Genomic DNA, 20,211 nt, shown 5'->3' on the forward strand with positions numbered 1-20,211 from the left:
CTGACCATAACGCACATGATTGGGGATTGTGAGGACCTGGGTGCAGGGGGACATGAGTGGGGGCCTGGTGGCAGGTGCCCCTCAGTGCTGGGAGGTGGGGGTGCTGGGGGACATGAGTGGGGGCCTGCTGGCAGGTGCCCCACAGTGCTGGATGGTGGGGTGGGTGGGAGACATGAGTGGGGGCCTGGTGGAGGGTGCCCCCCAGTGCTGGGGGGTGGGGGTGCTGGGGGACATGAGTGGGGGCCTGGTGGAGGGTGCCCCTCAGTGCTGGGGGGTGGGGGTGCTGGGGGACATGAGTGGGGGCCTGCTGGCAGGTGCCCCACAGTGCTGGGGGGGTGGGGGGTGGGAGACATGAGTGGGGGCCTGGTGGAGGGTGCACCTCAGTGCTGGGGGTGGGGGTGGGTGGGAGACATGAGTGGGGGCCTGGTGGAGGGTGCCCCTCAGTGCTGCGGGGTGGGGGTGCAGGGGGACATGAGTGGGGGCCTGCTGGCAGGTGCCCCACAGTGCTGGGGGGTGGGGGTGCAGGGAGACATGAGTGGGGGCCTGGTGGAGGGTGCCCCACAGTGCTGGGGGGTGGGGGTGCAGGGAGACATGAGTGGGGGCCTGGTGGAGGGTGCCCCTCAGTGCTGGGGGGGTGGGGGGTGGAAGACATGAGTGGGGGCCTGGTGGAGGGTGCCCCTCAGTGCTGGGGGGTGGGGGTGGGTGGGAGACATGAGTGGGGGCCTGGTGGAGGGTGCCCCTCAGTGCTGGGGGGTGGGGGTGCTGGGGGACATGAGTGGGGGCCTGCCGTCAGGTGCCCCACAGTGCTGGGGGTTGGGGGTGCTGGGGGACATGAGTGGGGGCCTGCTGGCAGGTGCACCACAGTGCTGGGGGGTGGGGGTGCTGAGGGACATGAGTGGGGGCCTGGTGGAGGGTGCCCCTCAGTGCTGGGGGGTGGGGGTGCTGGGGGACATGAGTGGGGGCCTGCTGGCAGGTACCCCACAGTGCTGGGGGGTGGGGGTGCAGGGAGACATGAGTGGGGGCCTGGTGGAGGGTGCCCCTCAGTGCTGGGGGGGTGGTGGGTGGGAGACATGAGTGGGGGCCTGGTGGAGGGTGCCCCTCAGTGCTGGGGGGTGGGGATGCAGGGAGACATGAGTGGGGGCCTGGTGGAGGGTGCCCCTCAGTGCTGGGGGGGTGGGGGGTGTGAGACATGAGTGGGGGCCTGGTGGAGGGTGCCCCTCAGTGCTGGGGGGTGGGGGTGCAGGGAGACATGAGTGGGGGCCTGCTGGCAGGTGCCCCACAGTGCTGGGGGGTGGGGTGGGTGGGAGACATGAGTGGGGACCTGGTGGAGGGTGCCCCTCAGTGCTGGGGGGTGGGGTGGGTGGGAGACATGAGTGGGGGCCTGGTGGAGGGTGCCCCTCAGTGCTGGGGGGGGGTAGGGGGTGGGAGACATGAGTGGGGGCCTAGTGGAGGGTGTCCCTGCACTGCTGGGGGGTGGGGGTGGTGGGAGAAATGTGTGGAGGCCTGCTGGCAGGTGCCCCACAGTGCTGGGGGGTGGGGGTGCAGGGAGACATGAGTGGGGGCCTGCTGGCATGTGCCCCACAGTGCTGGGGGGTGGGGTGGGTGGGAGACATGAGTGGGGGCCTGGTGGAGGGTACCCCTCAGTGCTGGGGGGTGTGGGGGGAGACATGAGTGGGGGCCTGCTGGCAGGTGCCCCACAGTGCTGGGGGGTGGGGGTGCTGGGGGACATGAGTGGGGGCCTGCTGGCAGGTGCCCCACAGTGCTGGGGGGTGGGGGTGCTGGGGACATGAGTGGGGGCCTGGTGGAGGGTGCCCCTCAGTGCTGGGGGTGGGGGTGCTGGGGGACATGAGTGGGGGCCTGCTGGCAGGTGCCCCACAGTGCTGGTGGGTGGGGGTGCAGGGAGACATGAGTGGGGGCCTGGTGGAGGGTGCCCCTCAGTGCTGGGGGGTGGGGGTGCAGGGAGACATGAGTGGGGGCCTGGTGGAGGGTGCCCCTCAGTGCTGGGGGCGTGGGGGCTGGGAGACATGAGTGGGGGCCTGGTGGAGGGTGCCCCTCAGTGCTGGGGGGTGGGGGTGCAGGGAGACATGAGTGGGGGCCTGGTGGAGGGTGCCCCTCAGTGCTGGGGGGGTGGGGGTGGGAGACATGAGTGGGTGCCTGGCAGAGGGTGCCTCCTCAGTGCATGGGGGGTGGGGGTTCAGGGAGACATGAGTGGGGGCCTGCATTAGGTGCCCCACAGTGCTGGGGGGTGGGGTGGGTGGGAGACATGAGTGGGGGCCTGGTGGAGGGTGCTCCTCAGTGCTGGGGGGTGGGGTGGGTGGGAGACATGAGTGGGGGCCTGGTGGAGGGTGCCCCTCAGTGCTGGGGGGGGTGGGGGGTGGGAGACATGAGTGGGGGCCTGCTGGCAGGTGCCCCACAGTGCTGGGGGGTGGGGGTGCAGGGAGACATGAGTGGGGGCCTGCTGGCAGGTACCCCACAGTGCTGGTTGGTGGGGTGGGTGGGAGACATGAGTGGGGGCCTGGTGGAGGGTGCCCCTCAGTGCTGGGGGGGTGGCAGCTGGGAGACATGAGTGGGGGCCTGCTGGCAGGTGCCCCACAGTGCTGGGGGGTGGGGGTGCAGGGAGACATGAGTGGGGGCCTGCTGGCAGGTGCCCCACAGTGCTGGGGGGTGGGGGTGCTGGGGGACATGAGTGGGGGCCTGCTGGCAGGTGCCCCACAGTGCTGGGGGGTGGGGGTGCTGGGGGACATGAGTGGGGCCTGCTGGCAGGTGCCCCACAGTGCTGGTGGGTGGGGGTGCTGGGGGACATGAGTGGGGGCCTGGTGGAGGGTGCCCCTCAGTGCTGGGAGGTGGGGGTGCAGGGGGACATGAGTGGGGGCCTGCTGGCAGGTGCCCCACAGTGCTGGGGGGTGGGGGTGCAGGGAGACATGAGTGGGGGCCTGGTGGAGGGTGCCCCTCAGTGCTGGGGGGGTGGGGGGTTGGAGACATGAGTGGGGGCCTGGTGGCGGGTGCCCCTCAGTGCTGGGGGATGGGGGTGCAGGGAGACATGAGTGGGGGCCTGCTGGCAGGTGCCCCACAGTGCTGTGGGGTGGGGTGGGTGGGAGACATGAGTGGGGGCCTTGTGGAGGGTCCCCCCCAGTGCTGGGGGTGTGGGGGGTGGGAGACATGAGTGGGGGCCTGGTGGAGGGTGCCCCTCAGTGCTGGGGGTGGGGGTGCAGGGAGACATGAGTGGGGGCCTGCTGGCAGGTGCCCCACAGTGCTGGGGGGTGGGGTGGGTGGGAGACATGAGTGGGGGCCTGGTGGAGGGTGCCCCTCAGTGCTGGGGGGTGGGGGTGCAGGGGGACATGAGTGGGGGCCTGGTGGAGGGTGCCCCTCAGTGCTGGGGGGTGGGGGTGCAGGGGGACATGAGTGGGGGCCTGCTGGCAGGTGCCCCACAGTGCTGGGGGGTGGGGGTGCAGGGAGACATGAGTGGGGGCCTGGTGGAGGGTGTCCCACAGTGCTGGGGTGTGGGGTTGCAGGGAGACATGAGTGGGGGCCTGGTGGAGGGTGCCCCTCAGTGCTGGGGGGGGTGGGGGGTGGTAAACATGAGTGGGGGCCTGGTGGAGGGTGCCCCTCAGTGCTGGGGGTTGGGGGTGCTGGGGGACATGAGTGGGGGCCTGCTGGCAGGTGCCCCACAGTGCTGGGGGGTGGGGGTGCTGGGGGACATGAGTGGGGGCCTGGTGGAGGGTGCCCCACAGTGCTGGGGGATGGGGGTGCTGGGTGATATGAGCAGGTGTGCAGGGTAGTCCCCTGTGGTGTCGGCTGCCTGCCGGGGCCATGGAGGGTGTACAGGGAATACCTGGGAGCACCCAGCCAAAACGCGTGTAGAATTTCCCGCGTACCCCTGAAATACACGTACCCAGTCAAATCGCGTGTGGAAATTCCCGCGCACGTACCCGGCCAAATCGCGTGTGAAACTTCCCGCGCACCCCTGAAATCCACGTACCCAGCCAAATCGCATGTGGAAATTCCCGCGCACGTACCCGGCCAAATCGCATGTGGAACTTCCCGCGCACCCCTGAAATCCACGTACCCTGCCAAATCGCGTATGAAACTTCCTGCGCACCCCTGAAATCCACGTACCCAGACAAATAGTGTGTGAAACTTCCCGCGCACCCCTGAAATCCACGTACCCAGCCAAATCGCGTGTGGAAATTCCCGCGCACGTACCCGGCCAAATCGCATGTGGAACTTCCCGGGCACCCCTGAAATCCACGTACCCTGCCAAATCGCGTGTGAAACTTCCCGCGCAGCCCTGGAATCCACGTACCCAGCCAAATCGCGTGTGAAACTTCCCACGCACCCCGAAATACACGCACACGTTATTTTTCAGTCAGCGGGTGTCCGTGTTTGTGGGTACCCCTTTGCACGTCATTTGTCCTGGAGGCCCACATTATAGGACATTCATCATAGCTGTATATAGGTGCTATTTGTTTGCGCACCTTTTGGCGCACATTTATTACAGGCGCAGGGACGCTACCGCCTGCTTTCGTTTGGTGGTCGTGTTTGTGCCTGTGCGCTGGTTTGACCGTGCGCTGTTTTGCCCTATTCGATTCCATGAATACGTGTTGTAGGCGAGCGTGTGGGCGTTCCGCGCACTTGCACCCTGTACTTCCCCCGTGACGCCCACATTTTGGCAAGTTGTTCCCCATTCCGAGTGTTACGCCCCGTGTTCCGCCTACTTTTGTTGTGTGCGCCGCGCTTTGTGCGATTTTCGCTGTGGCCTGTGTGATTTTCGCTGTGACCTGGCGCATGCCGTTAGATGGCCTGTGCGCCAACGTGCGCCGCGCACTTTTTTAGCGCAGATCCGATGGTTTTCTCGCTCACGGCCTTCCATGAATCGATGTGCGCTGCTTTTCGTGCGAATTTCGCACTTGCACTGCGATTTTCGCTATTCCACTGCGAATCGCACGTTTTTGGCCACTTGCGCCGCGCTAATTATTCCATGAATCGGCCTATATATAGTGTGGGTCAGAGGCGGGATCCTTGTGGGACACCGAAGGAGACGGGAATGGGGTCAGCTGATTCAGCCCCGGTAAAGAACCTGGAGGTGCTTTCGCTCAGCAAGGACTTCATCCATTCAGCTGCTTCAGGGGAGAGGTTGAAAGAGTCTGTGAGTTGGTGGCACAAGATGTGGTGGTTGACAAGGTCAAATGCCACAGAGAGGTCGAGTAGGAGGAATATGACTAGGTCACCAGCATCACGGATGTGGTCAAACCGGATCTTTAGGTCAAGGAGTGCAGATTCTGTGCTGTGTCTGGGTCTGAAGCCATGCTTCTTTAATGGCATTAGGGACTGTGCAGGAGTTGAAGGAGGCGTTGATAATTGGTGATGGTGGGAGCAAGGAGGTCTGCGAACATCTTGATGAGGTTTGCTGGGCAGATGTCACCTACGCAGTTGGATGGTTTGAGGTGTTCGATAGTGGTGATCACATTGGTCGGGGAGACGGGGAGAAGTTAAAAGGGGGTTTTGTGGAGGTAGGTAGGGTGATGGTTGAGGAGGTGTCCTTGTTGCTGGTGAGGGGCAGGATTTCTTAATAATGGTTTTGTCATGAAGTGTGAGGGTTTTGTTCGCTAGAGCTGATTGTATAAGGGAGCATCAGGCTTTACCTTTAGGAAAGCTCGAGGGAGGGGGCTGGGATTTTGAGTTCCTTAAGGATCTTGAAGTATTCTCTGGTGTTGTAGCTGGCTTCACTGATTTGGGTATTGTAAATGTTGGCTTTAGTAATCGTGATAGCTCTTTTGTATGCAGTGGCAATATTGGAGAAGACCTCCTTGTTGTAAGGGGTGTTTTTTTTTTCTCCAGAGATGTTCTTTGGCTCGTTTGTTTATGATACAGGATTCAGTTCAGGATTCACAACACATAATGCAAGTGACCCTTGAAGTATTATTGTAGTGCTCAGGGATGGGTGAGATTGAACCTGGAAAACTGAACCATAACTCTTGACAGAATATCATGTGTTGAAGTTGACATACATGTCATGCACATATGGCACTCACCTGATGAGCATGCACAGCTGTCCATGCCACCCACACCAAGCACCTGCTCACTGCTGATGATTCCATTGGTAACCTCTTGAGATTTAGTCAGCTCATCGACACGTGGTGATCCACATGGCCTAGCCTCGCATAGCCTGGAAAGAGGCCACATTGATGGCGATCTTCTCCGTGTACTGTCGCATGAGGTCCCCCATCCTCTTGTAGTCCTCCTCTGCAGGACGTCTCTCCACACGACAGATATGTATTTGATCTGTGATCTTCTGCCACAACTCCACACCTGGGTCAAAGGAAGTGTAGTGCCAACCCCTGAGTACAGGTCAAATTGGTTTTCGTTAACATAATCTGTAAGGATTGTTAGCTCATAATCTGTAAAGCACCTCTTGGTGGCCCCTTCTCCTTCACCTTTGCCTCTTCATGGGGTGCTCCTTGTTCAAGCAATGCAGGCCCTAGAGGCCTTGGTGCTGCATGGGTACCTGTAGGTTCACCACCACGTTGAGCAGGTGGATCTTTCTTCAGCGCTCTTCCCCGTCGCTCGTCTCATGGTGCAAGGAGCATTCAGGGCATGCTACCCCAAATACAAGCACAAACTCTGCGCGGTATCCCCTGAGTATAGACGCCTCTACGCATCTCAGGTTATCCGTGCTCATCACTGGTTCAATAGCCGCCTAAGTATCGCCACCTCTGCGCACGGAAGAGAACATTATTTACAGGCTTATGCATGTATATGCTATGCATGCCTGTGGTGTGGAATTTAGATGCCTAGGGCCATTGCTCTAATTTTCTCACTCCTGCCTCCTGCCTCGTGCATGAATGGGAGACACCTTTTCCTTCATGTTACTCCTCCTTTGTGCCATATCTTGCCTCTTCCAGCCATTTTTAGCCTCCAAACCTCAACATCTCCTGCTTCCTGGTAGTGCGTCACTGGCTGATTAGCACTGTCTTGGAGTGCCTGTTATTCCCCCTCGTCTGTTGTCCCGTGCATCTCCAGGGCCCAGCTTTTCCCCACCAGCCTCAAGCAGAGCCATGTCAGGAGCATCAACCAGCACTCCCAATGAGAGTTTGAGGGCTGTCAACTTCACTTCTGCAGAAGTTGGCATCCTGGGTGAGCAGATCCTGGCCCATTATGATGCCTTCCTCAATCCATAGAAGCAGTTTGGGATGTGTATTAGTCAGAAGATCTGTGTGGATATCACAACAGCCATCAACACAGAGGTGTGGCTGTCCATACTGTGGACCAGGCTAAGAAATGCATGGATGACCTCAGGATCCAGAGCCAGGTGAAAGCGCAGGCAGTCATCAAAGCAGGTGGTTCCGTGTAGGTGCACTCTGCAGGCCGCCTTTGGGTGTCATCCATTCAACTCCATGTCCTGGAGAGGATAAACCCAGCCATCCATGACCAGGTCCTTGATTTGCAAGCACAGATGCGGCTGCTGGTGAGTGCTCACAGGATTAACTTTCACATAGTTTGTATGTCCTGCATGGGTATGACTGAATTGAGCAAGTCAATTCTTTTCACGGCATGTGTGTTGCACAATTATAGACTGGCATGCATCCTCATGCCGACACTGGGAGTATATGATAGCACACCTCTGTGAAGCGGACAGGTGTTGGGATGAGCTCTGCCAGATCTTGCTGACAAAGTATACTCATGTGCTTGCAATGTGAGATGCTGACAGCAATGCCTGAGCCAGGAAAAGTTGCCAGATTGGGATGTTGCAGGCATGTGATGAACATTTATGCACACCTCCTCTCTAGGTTGTTCAATTGTGTATGATGATTGCATTATCCCCCCCAGAAGCTGAGACTGCCACATGTGTATGGTTGTGTGGGAATGGTTATTTCGTGCATTTGATTATCTGGGATTACATTGTTATCTGTCAGGCCACTGAATGAGGGGTCATACATGGTATGCAATCATGACATTTGTTGGGGTTTTGAACAATTGAATTGCTGCATCATCCTCAGCAGTGGGTTATTTCATGTTGGAATGTCAGTGGTGCATGTTGCTGGATGGAGATGTGCCTATGGTGCTATGGACACAGGTGGCCAGGTGCCCTTTCCATGTCCCAGCCTGCAGGATATACTTGGATCACTGCATTATTGGTATTGGGATGTGAAATGAAGTGTTGCCATGTGTATGTGGCCATACAGCAATGTTCTATGTTCACATGCGCATGTCTCTTCATTTAGACTTGTCATTTTGCTTTTACTTGTGAGACTATATTCATTCTCATTTCAGAGCATGGGGTTGTGTGTGTGACACCATTGTTTGTTCACTCAGACTACACATGCATTGATACCTATATACTTTGTTCCCTTTTCCATAGTTGCTGCGGCTGGGGAAGAGGGTACAAGCTGTGCCGTGGAGCTCCAGCTCAGGGACAAGGCTTCCAGACCCAGGCACAGATCCCAGCTACACCCAGTTGTTTCCACCTTTTCTGAGGTCAGGGTGGCTGGGGAAGTCATAAACAGGTGGCAATGCTTCTGACAGGGAGTACCAGGATTTCATCATTGTGGTGGACACCTCACCAGCAGTGGGAAATGTGACTGGTGGTGTTGCCACACAGAGGCCCTAACCTATGGAGACCTCATTGGAGGTATCTGGGTTGATGGAGAAGGAAAAGAAGGCAATTGGAAGCCTACTCACTGTGTCAGGTGTGGGTACTAAGGGGATCTTCAGGCTTCACACCTGGCCCTGAGACAGGAGGCTGTGCAGTCCACTGTGGAGGGGTCAGCACAACCTACTGTCCAAGGGCTGTCTGCTGAGGCACTACCCACCTTTACTGATGCCTCCACCCAGATGCACCTCCAGAGTATGTGGCCACCCGAGATGCTTTGCTGCCTCTACTGATGGGTGGCTGCAGGCAGAAGGGGTCAATCCATGATGCTGCACAAGCATCTCATGACCTGCTTTTTGAGCATCACAGGCGCATGGGCAGCCTCTTGGCACTGCCTTCCAGTGGTCTCTCTGGACAGGCCATTGAAATGACCCTCTTGTCCTCCTCATCTGTGTCCTGGTAATCCTCAACTGATACCTCCATGCCAGCTACCACTGTGGTGTCCTGTGCACAAGTCCCACCATTGTCAGTCTGGAAGTGCATGTGTCTCTGGTGGAGGTGGAAGTCGACTCCATAGCAGATGAGGTGGTCACAGACGCTGCCTAGGAACCTACTACGTACAGGCTTTGGAGGAACACCAGGCACTTGAGGGAAGTGCAGGTGCAGGTGCTGTATTCCCCTGAAGCAGACTGTCATCCAGTCAAATGGAGTACCTGCACTGCAGACACATGGCTGGGTAGCAGTAGATGTTGACAATGAGGTGGCAAATCCTTGATGTCATTGCCAGAAGGAGCAGGCAAGTAGGCGCACGCATGATGCAAGTGATGCCTGCAGGCACAGGCACAGTTTGTGAGGCAGCTGGAGGAAGAGGGGCAGTGGGCACATGATGCAACAATATCCAGGGCAAGGGCCAAAGTTGAGGAGAGGTTGGCTCAGATGTGAGCTGGAGGATTCAGCGTTGGATGATTGAGGCCCTGCAAGCCTTCCAGGAATCAATGGAGGCCCACCTGCAGGAGACAGAAGTGGAGGGTGAACCAGCCTTGGATGAGGAATTGTCAGAGATAGGCATGAACTAGCCCGCTGACTCCTGTATATAGTTCACTAGTTGTAGGTGTCCTTCTTTTATTATTTATTTTTTCAATCAGTATTTGTTTGCAGTCTTGTACAAGGTTTTTCATCATCTTTATAGATTAGCATATACAAACAACATAACGCGATGTTTATGGATGCGACACGAGCTCCATGCCATCCCAGGGTCTTCCAACAGCCGGCCAGTGTTTGCAATCATTCACCCATTCCAAAATGGCTGCCCCCATGATAACACTGTGGGAGTCCTTAGTCCTTCCCCTTTTTGATTTCTAAACAGGAAGACGCTGATATAAGATCGTAGAGAGTCCTTACTCGATGTTTACGTGTGCTTTTTTCATCTATGAGCACGCGTGAATGCAGCCGTGTCTTACACCGGCACCCTGTGACCGTTGGGAGCGACTTGAGAGGTAAGCCCGCTATGATCCCTCCATTAAAAACCTGGAGGGCACATACAGTCATCTGACCAATAAACAAGAGTATGACTTGTCCATTCCTGTCCTTACATAGAACAATCCTCTGGAGCAAGCATTCTGCGAGTCGATATCTCGCAGTGAAATAGGAGACACTTGTTAACTAAGGCATCCCTGTGGACCACCACTGTATAAGTAAGTGATGCAGACTTGAATTTACCTTACTAACAACTAAGTAGAATCAGCGGGGAATTGATATATATTCTCACCCACTATAGATTCTATGATGCCGTGTAGGAAACGTAGTGCCCTAGCATGGACATGACCGACGTCTGCGACTAAGACGTAACGTGGGTTCTGTCAACCACACTGAGGTTTATACGGAATGGTAAATATTGATTACCCATCACTATGATAATAACCGCTTCTAAGCCATACATCTATTAATTAAAAATATGTATTGATCTACAGCTTGAACCATTGAGACTGACTTGTCTGCCGCCAAAATTAGATTGACTTTTGCAATCGCCTCGCCCATCACATCATAAGAAATAACCATAAGGTCAGCAATTTGGCTACTTTTTTGCTTTTTAATCATTACAACATTGATACAAGGTTTTTAGACACATTGAGCAACTTTTACATTTATTTTATTTTTACTTAACCTTTAGGTTACCACACCGACATATAGGCGCCATGTTGATAGTGTAACCTGGTCCCCAACCAACTGCGTCCTGAAGACGGGTCCAATGACACCATTGATAAGCTTTAGACTGCAATGGTGCTGTCTTTGGCCCCAGAAACACACTTAGAATGTATAATTGTAATGTGATTAAGTCACGCTATTACTAACATCACATTTGCCAATGAATGCTTACCTACTGTAAAATACATTGGTTTGAACAACAGCCATACATGCGAAGTGGTATTTTCTCTCTCTCTACTGTGGTTCGCAAAAAATGATGAACGCTAGAAATGGTTTTTTATGCCTTTTTATTGTTATGTTTTTGAGTAATTAACTATTAAAATATGTCAAATATATCACTTTGATCTTGATAAAATTCCTAGTATGAGGAAAATTGCTGATGAGTAGCCCCTTTGGTGTGTTAGAGGTGGGTAGCTAGTGGTCAGTGTACCTTGTTTTTGAGGTTTTTCATCAATACAGTTATTGAACACCACTGTTTGCCATTTGTTTGTTCATGTGCACATTTTTCCTGAACATGATCTCCAACTATGTATGTCCCGTGGTTGTCATGTGGGATTAGGGCATACTCTGTGGGTCATGTTGGTACTGTCTTATTTGCTGGAGGACATTTGTGCATGTTTCATGTGAGTCTGATGATTACTATGATACCTTCATGCCCAATGCACATATGTGGACATGGGAGATGTGGGAAGATTGCATGTTTGGAGTTGCACATGTTTGATGCCTTTGTCATACACAGCTGTTGCTTGGTTACTTCCATGTTTTACAGGATATGCATGTTGGTCATTATTGTGCATGGTGTGCTTAGGTGTGTCTGACATTCTAGTTAGCATGTTGTACATTTGGTCATGGGTGTTGGATCATGTTGGGGATTTCTTGAGGTAGTAATGGTGCCATTACTTAGATTAACTTGCCCATACTGCCATGTGGACATTAATTTCACAAGTAGGAAAGAGGGTGTCACAAGTGTGGAGGTGGCAAGGGATGGTTGCCTGATGCCATCTATGGTGCAGGGGCATTGCATGTTTGCAGTTGGTGTATCACTATTGGTTCAGTATGTTTTGGATCGAGTGTCTAATGGTGGCGATGAAGGGAAACATTTGGTGATGAGAGGTATGTTTCAGGATGTTGTTTTGGGTCTCTCATTGATGATGGGTACTCATTTGTTTAGGTTCCTGGCCATATGGTCTACAGTTCAGGTATGTCTAAGGTATCTGTTGGCAGCTCATTCACCTCTGACCATTCACTTGTCAGGATTTCCTTTTCTTGGACTTTGTGTACCTTTATGCTTCCAAAACAGTTTGAATAGCCCTTTGCTACTTGCTTATCCAGGTGGATGTGTTCACACTTTGTGCATGGGTATTGCTTATTGCCATTGGGGATGAGGGGGAGGGATGTGATCCCACTCTGATTCACTGGACTACACACCTCACATGTGGACTCTGTCACCTGACCATCAAAGGACAAAAGGAAGATGATGTGACAATTTGGCTGGGTGTTGTGCAGCTGAGTGTGATCCAAGAGGAAGACATGGACAAGCTGACTGTCCTGGATTCACCAACGTTGCTTCCAAGTTTTAATGTTGCAGGAGGATGTTGGCCAGGTGTAGTTCATGGAAGACACAGGCCAAAGGAGCTGAGATAGGTAAGTGCTCCACAGTGAACTGTGCCATGTGTGTTCATGATGCATAGCGAGCAAATGTTGTTTGTGTTATAACGATCATATGGCTGATGCCACCATCATACTGAACAGGACCTGCAAGACTGTTTGCCACCTTGTAGGGACAGTGAATGGGTGCCGTTATCCATTCCTGCTGGGTATGTGTTTGTACCCTTTTCCCAACATATCATGAGTGTGTGCCAGCATTCTGTTTTGTCTGTTCAGCAGGCAACAAGATTAGTACATCTCTGAGAGTAGTGGTGTGTCTCGAGGTGCAGCAGCATGGGGGACTGGAGTGGTCCAGTGAGCAGTTATCAGACAAGTGTTGAAGTCAAATTGCATGGGAATGAAAGTTGTCTACTTAGGTGGACTGGGGATTCATCATGGACCTCTGTGAACAGGATGGTTCAATGGATGTTCTGTCAGACATGTCAAATGTAATGTCATCCAACTCCTGGTGACAGCACTGTGCACTGAATGTGTATGTGTGGGCATTGGGTTATGTTCGGGGTGTTAGGAATGAGTAAGTGTGTTTGGGGTGCTTCATTGTGATTTGGCACCTTGTTGGGGCAAGTACTGTGTGGGTGAGGAGTGGGCATAGACTGATGCTGTATAGGGGCACAGTTTAGTGGGGCTACTAGGATGAGGGCAGACCTATGGGTGCTGCCTTATGTTAGGGGGCTGGTGTGCAGCTTAGTAGCTGCACTGGGACGAGGGACGACTTGTGCGTACTACCTTACGTTAGGGGTTTGGGGCACTGTTTAGTGGGGATACTGGAGCATGGGCACACACGTGGGTGCTGCCTTAAGTTAGGCGGTTGGGGCACAGTTTAGAGGGGGTACTAAGATGAGGGAGTACTTAAGGGTGCTACCTTCAGTTATGGGTGGGGTCGCACATTAGTGGGGGTACTGGGATGAGGAGTTGTCAGTCACAGGAGAGGAGTGGAGATAGTGATGATTGCTGGTAAGTAATCCTTGATTAATATTTTACATAGGTCAGGCACACAGGTTGTTTGACACCGCTATGTTCTGTTTGCCGTGGGGACAGGCATGTTGGGGTGTTCCTTTTTCTTTGCGCTGCAGGTTTCTGTGCATTTAATTCCATGAATCTTCTCTCAGCGCTATTCATTTCCGTCCATGCAATGTTACTGCTTGAGCTAACTAATTTGCGTGGATTTAGCGATTTTTATGTAAATGAGGCACGTATTAGACTTCATCGTCCAATAAAGGTTTGAGTCAAGGTCTGGAAACATGTGCCTGTTGGTGCTGAGCCTTCCACGCTTTTGTTGCATTGTGTGTTATGTCTAATCTTAAACCTCACAAAGCCAGCGAAAGCGACCAGCCCATCTTTTGCATTGTGATGCAGACGAGGGTTTTCTTCAACACGTGTTCATTACAAGTTCAAATGTAAGGCGTTAATGGAAGGAGGTTTGGAGTGTAATTAAGAACATTCTGCTAATTCAAGAGGAGAGCTCTTTGCATAGGAATATTGTTAAATCGGCTTTGGTAAATGGGTTCCTTGTACTCAGTGGAACTATGTTTGTAAAACTGCTACTTTGGGGTTCTCTCAGATCACTCACTGCAACCTGAAATCTACTAATATAATTGGTTTACAAACCTGGTGGGCTATGAGTTACCTTGACGAGGACGGGCACGTTATATCAAGGCTCGCATTAATGTGTCTTTCTCAGAGTGCCAGGTGGTTGTGTAACACCTTTATCCCTACTGTTAGATGAATCGCTTGGCCTCGGGTAATTGACTGCTGTATGTTTGCCTTCTATCATTTAGTTATGACTCCCCTCTCACCTGTCATTGCACACTAAGGTTTTTCGTCTTAATTGTAAGTCGTATAGCTACAAGGGATGTATAACTTTTTTGATATTGCTCAGCCTGTCACTCTTATATAATGTAACGATGAGAAACGAGTGTACACAATGGATTAAACCAACGGAAGTCTTTAGAAAAGCAGCCCTCATTTCCCAGGGTAAAAAAACATAGTTAAACAGGAAGCTACTATTCTCTTTGCTCTTCTGTCTGCAACCATTTACAAGATTCTTATCACAGGGCATTGGCATACGAAAGAGATGTGGAACACACAAGAACTGCATACTGTACATCATTTGCGGCTCTATTTTTTTTTTAAACTGAGTTAATTTTATCATCTGGACATTTTTAAATCTTGCCACAGCAGTCAATGTTGTTCCAGCCTGCAAGTATTTATTAATTAATTATATATAGCTAAAGACGGTAAAAACCCAGAGGTATTAGAGTGCTACCACGATATAACAAAACAGATAACACAATCTGGCTATTCCAGACCAAGAAGGATACATCAGAAGAGTCTACAGGGCGCTCATGCAACTACTAGGATCTTCAAGGCACATTTAAAGCAGTCCAGTGCGACACAGCCCCTTAAATCTGTGGATAAAGCATTCCAGCATTTTGTTGCGTAGTAGTGAAATGCACCTTGACTGACCACAGTCTTGGCACACACAGGAGACTGGTTTTGTTCGAGTCCTTCTACTAGTCAACCAGGGCAGCCTTTCTGAGCGATAAGCTGGACTTTGACCATAGAGAAATGTTTGCGTCAATAAGAGAAGGCAGCAGGAAATTCTCCTGGCCTCAGATAAATGTTCTTTCTCACCCATACCTTCGACATCACGCACAGTAGTGTTTAGAATAACTTGAAGTTTGTCTATTTCACCATTCCTTATTCCCTGATGTAAGCTACTACAGAAGTCAAGGTTAGTGCCAATGATGGCTCTAGCAATAGTGGCACAGCTTTTATGCATCAGGAAATGTCTTAACTGGCTTAACAACTCGATGTATCAGGAGGAAGTGGCACCAGGATATTTACATGGGCCTTCATATTCATCTCCTGATCAAAGACACCTCCAAGAGTTTTAACTTTAGGCAGGGTAGTGATGGTACAACCTGCTATCACAAATTCTTTATTATTTGTATCAAGCTTCCTTAGCTTTGAGCCGCTGTCCCATCAAATTGATTTTAGCATAATTTAAGGTCAAACCGTTGTCCACCATCCATTGCTGGATAAGAGAAAAGATCAAATTAATGTTTCCCGTATTCAGGTCGGAGTTGCCAGAGAGCAGAATTAGGCACTGAGTATCATCAGCGTGGATGGTGTATATTATACCCCTAGCATCTACCAACTCGAATAGTGGCTTTGTGAAGATGTTATACAATGTGGTAGACAAGCATGACCCTTGTGGAATGCCACACAGCACTTTACACTCATCAGCGGTAGCTTCACTACAGAATACCCTGGTTGACCGATTAGTCAGAAAGGAGTTAATCCAGTTGGTTGCAGCCGCTGAGAATGAAGCAGAGTGTACCTGATTATAAGTATATCATGATCTCCAGGTCAAAGGCAGCAGATAGATAAAGAAGCATGTGCAGACCTGATTGCCACTGACCTAAGATGTTATTTGCAGTTAGGAATTCTTAGACTTGAAGGTAGGCAACATGATCAAGGTTCCTGAGCAAAAAGGGAACATTTGTGATTGGCCTATAGTTGGCCGGATTATTAGGTCCAGAGTTGGCTTCTTTAAAAGCGGGAAAATCAAGCCTGTTTAATGCATTCTGGTACATGGCTTTCAGCAAAAGATGTATCAATAAACTTAATAATGATACTAATCAAGGACGGCGCACATGCCTTAACAGCCATTGCAGGACAGCCATCTCCCTAGCAGATAGTGGGTTAATATGGTTTAAGTCAGGATATAATACTCGAGATTTCCGATTCTGTTACAAACATAAACTCAAAGCATGTCTTAAAAGTGCCCATCATTGGTACAAGAGTCTCAGGTTTTATTCTCTCCGGATAAGTGATTTTGCTAGAGATTTTATCTCTGATCATCTGCACTTTTCTCACCATGGATTTTTGAATTGCCATGCACCGTGGCTTGTCCTTTTTGAGTTGTGTCACTGAAAGGCATGGATTTTCTAGTTCTTTCAGAATGTGAAGTAATTCTCTATTCTCAGAGCTCACATTCTCAATCCTCTCATCATATTCTGCCTTTTTTCCATAAGTAAATGCAAACTTATAATTCTTAGATGCCAAAACATCAGCTTCTCTATTCTCTACAGAAAGAATTAAATTCAAGCCATGAATTGTAGACTTTACGTCTGGCTACTTTTAATCCATGGACTTCAGAAGGGTACTATGATTTAGAGTTCTTTTTAGAAATGTGCTGATGCTTCACAGGGGTAACCTGATCCGCTGCCTTAGCCAAAGTATTAGTGTAGCCATCTTCCAGGTCATCATCTGTTTCATACTTAACAAGATTTTCTGAGAGCAATGCAACAAATGTAGTAGTAGCCTTGGGAGTTAATGTCTACCTGTTCATGGAAGGGATAGTAATTCTATCTGGTTTCATCTTGTTTAGTCGCATGACTGATGAAATATATCCAAGTGGATAAAACTGTGATCAGACCATGGGCATGGATAACGTTCTACTTTATCAATTAGGAAATTGGTGCTAGTAAGACAGTCCAGTGTCTTAACTTTAATATGTGTTGGGTCAAATGCATGATTGTTAAACCCCAAGTCACTTAGTGCAGATTCGACCAACATTGTAGTTCCGAGAGCCATAAATTGAAGTCACTATAGACCACAAATTTAGATGTAGCCTTAAGCCCAGGGCTAAGAATGTCACAAATGTGAACTTGATATTCAGGCATTGGAGTGGGTGGATGGTATAGAAGTACAAGCCTGACTGTTGTATTGGGGTCTATTAGAAATTTAACATGCATATCATGTCACATCCCAGTGGACCCTGAATATCAACCTCATTAAAGTCCAAGGACGACTTGTACATCAATGCCACCCCACACACCTCAGCCAGCTTCCTATCACCTCTAAGGATATTAAAAACTATGGGTACAGCTAGGGATAAGGATGGGCCCGCAGCATCATGTAACCCTGACTCAGTTATTGCAAACATGTCAATTTGAAAAGATGTCATTTTTTGCTTCTGCTGTTGTCACCATGCACTATTTTCCACAGGCACTACTGTCAACAAATAGTGCCTCCCCGTAAAAAGGGTGAAATAGAAAAAAAACACGTGACACCTCAATTACTGGATACAACACACATGTTCACCTATTTAGTGGGCCACTTGTCCAATACGTGCCTTAGCAAGGATTGTGACTTGATGGAGCTATTCTCATCCTGGCTGACCACAAATTATGCAGTGCTTTGCTGATATTTAAAATTGTTTGTAAAGAATGGATGTCAATAAAATACGGACAGAAATAAGTAAATGAGAGCTGGTAGGAACTCATTAAAAGAAGATGAAGAACTCCCATTATTTGCAAACCACTTCTGCAATAGATATGAATTGTTCGAGTTTATCATGTCAATGCACATTGCAGCCTGGAAGCTATTCATTTGAAGATCATTAGCGCGCTGCATCATAATGGCTGCTTTTTATGGAGCTTTTTATAGGAGAAATCAGCAGTATTGCTCGTTCTTAATCAAAAAAGTGTCAGAGTTTTAATTTAGGCACATTCGTTTAAGCCAATAGTTAGATTTCTTTGGCAATAGGAAAACAAGTAAGTTATGTGCATATTCATGATTTAAAGTATTTAGAGAGTAATAATTCTACTGGCTGTCCTGATATTATCTTGTAGATGAAATAGCCATTGCATGAATTAGTTGCATTGTTGGTATTTACCATTGAATGTGTTATATTATTTACCCTAAATGACACGGTTTAAAATCCAATAAGAGTGTTAAGTGGTCTACATTCATCAACAGTGTTAACAAACAAAAAATGTTCTCTATATTAAAATAACTGTGTGGCAAATTGAATCCGCAGGGGTACACAGATGCGTAGGGGTAAATTGGCTCACACAGCCCACTTCTACTAACCAAAACACAATCATAAAGGTAAAACTGAGACAGTTAAGAGATATACCTTCTTCACATTTTGTGATACGGCTATGCTCTTAAGAGGGCTGTAATGTTGAACCAGTAGTAACCGAAACAACACAGTTTCACAGTACAACGTAAAGTAAATATATAATCAATGTTCTATAATTAAATATATATATTTTCAGGGAAAATACTTTAGTTGCAAGGACATTAACTCGAGAACTTAATGCAACAAAACCCAGGAAATTCAGAAAAAGCCACCTTAATGTTGCACCCCCTGTTGCACAGACTATGACCACAATGATGACATCACAGATCACATCACTAATGACATCACTAATTACATTACAACAGTAACTGGCATTAAGGATGGCCTTCATCTATGGTCAGTGTGCATGGGCAAATATATGTTAACACATGAATGGGTACTAGTCATGGCCTTCAGCTATAGACCGTGGTCACAACCTTCATCCATTTGCACTGACAGGGTACCAACCATAGATTTTGACCTTTACCAGTGGATACAGCTTTCAACTGGATTAGGCACTAGCCATGGATTTTATCACAATACTGACAACTGGCAACAATCGTTGGCTGTGCCCACTATACATTCTATTATATAAATAGGCCACTAGTCATGGCCTTTGACCTTGAGCATTTTGTTCATCTTTTGGTCATGTCCACTGTATATTTTAAAATGATAAAATGCAAGAAGCGATGATCTTTGGCCATGCCTACTGTATATTATATACACTGAGCAGACACTAGCCATGGTTTTAAACAAAATACTAGCCAGTGGTCATGGCCTTTGGCTGTGCGGACTACAGCTTTCAGCGTTGCCCACTGTATATTTTAAAACAGCGATGGGCTACTAGACATGGCTTTTAACCATGCCCATTGGTATTTCTGAACACTAACCGCCCACTAGCTATGGCCACGGCCTAAATTGTTATTAAGGTAATCAAAGTTTTCATGAGCTAACTTATAAATCATTTTATGTCTAATTCCATTGTCTATATACAATGCAATTAGTGTTGTCACCAGTGAAGGCATCAGTGATGTGATGTGTAATGCCATCATTGTTCTCATACAAAATGTAATTAGTGATGTCATCATTGATGTGATCTGTGATGTCATCATTGCGGTCATTGTCTGTGCAATAGGGGGTGCACAGTTAAAGTGACTTTTGCTGAATTTCCAGAGTTTTGTTGAATTAAGTCCTTTATTTAACATCCTTGCCATCTAAAGTGTTTTCCTTGAATTTCAAGGACTTTGTTGCAATGTATTGCTCACCTTAACGTCATTGCAACTAAAGTTTCTTCCTTGATTTAATTTTTTTTTTATTCTATACATAAATAACATTAATAATACACACAAATCGGCTAAACAAAATAATGTATTATGTCTAGAAAGTAAAATAAAAAGCAATTGTGCAACCACATTCCCCCAAATAAACCTGTGCGAAATGTGTCAATAGATGTCAACATCCTTCAACGCGGCTATGTATATTTGTGCCTAATACGCCAGCCAATCATATCACGTACTGTGGCTCCGCACCTACACGTCTTGTGTATGCCGTCTGACGTAACCTGTGCATGTGAAATGAGCCAATAGGACAGTGAACTCCTTTAGCACATCTACCAATCTTCATGCATGATACACCAAGCAATGAAAACACGTGCTGCGGCTCTGCGCCTACACTTGACTTTTATGTGCATCAACAAACGAGCCAATCAAACCTTGCAATATATTGACGTGGCTATGCCCATGCCGTTTGTTGACATCTGCGCCTACAAGACTGTCCAATTTGATAGCGTGACATTCTGTAGCCATGAATAATCACCACACCCACATAAAAGAAG

This window comes from Ambystoma mexicanum, chromosome 2p, assembly GCF_040938575.1.
Source record: "Ambystoma mexicanum isolate Mex_15411 chromosome 2p, UKY_AmexF1_1, whole genome shotgun sequence".
Lineage (NCBI taxonomy): Eukaryota > Metazoa > Chordata > Amphibia > Caudata > Ambystomatidae > Ambystoma > Ambystoma mexicanum.